Source organism: Athene cunicularia (assembly GCF_003259725.1).
Source record: "Athene cunicularia isolate RWA chromosome 17 unlocalized genomic scaffold, athCun1 chr17_part1, whole genome shotgun sequence".
In the NCBI taxonomy this organism is placed as follows: Eukaryota; Metazoa; Chordata; class Aves; order Strigiformes; family Strigidae; genus Athene; species Athene cunicularia.
Genome location: NW_020799122.1, coordinates 4698301 through 4698903, shown reverse-complemented (window position 1 = coordinate 4698903; position 603 = coordinate 4698301).

Below are 603 nucleotides of genomic sequence, written 5' to 3'. Positions count from 1 at the left end.
GGGGGAATCAACACTAGTATTTCATCCCTCGTTAATCATACGTTAAATTTGGGGCACACCAGTAAATGGTTATTCCCCGCTCCACCACCACCACCCCCAAGAGAAAAGGGGGATTTCAACACAAGACCTCAACGCTCCCACTTTTCCATCCGATTTCTACTGCAGTTAAAGTAAGGTTCTCAGGTACTGCTTTGGCAAAGGCCAGAAGTATTTTACACCAATTGTTGTTTTCAAAGAAAAAATCAGACTGACAACAAAGCAGCCCTTCTCACTCAAATCTTTGCAATGTTTGTCATGAAAGGATAAACCTCACTCCCTTCCATTCCAAAGACAAAAATCCAAGCCTGCTTTATGTTTCCTAACAATACTCAATTTTATATTTTCTTCACAGGTAAACTAAGCACTACCATTGTAGAACTGACATAAGCAATGAATGAGAAGTGACAATAGGGAGAAAAATCACTGTCGGCAATGGGACAGTAAGCAGCTGATCATTCCACTTTTCACCACCCAGAAATAACAATTCCAAACACTTTAAAGCTCAGTTCAAACCGATCACTACAACTGGCAGTACAATTAATTTTATCTATTCATTTTTAAAGA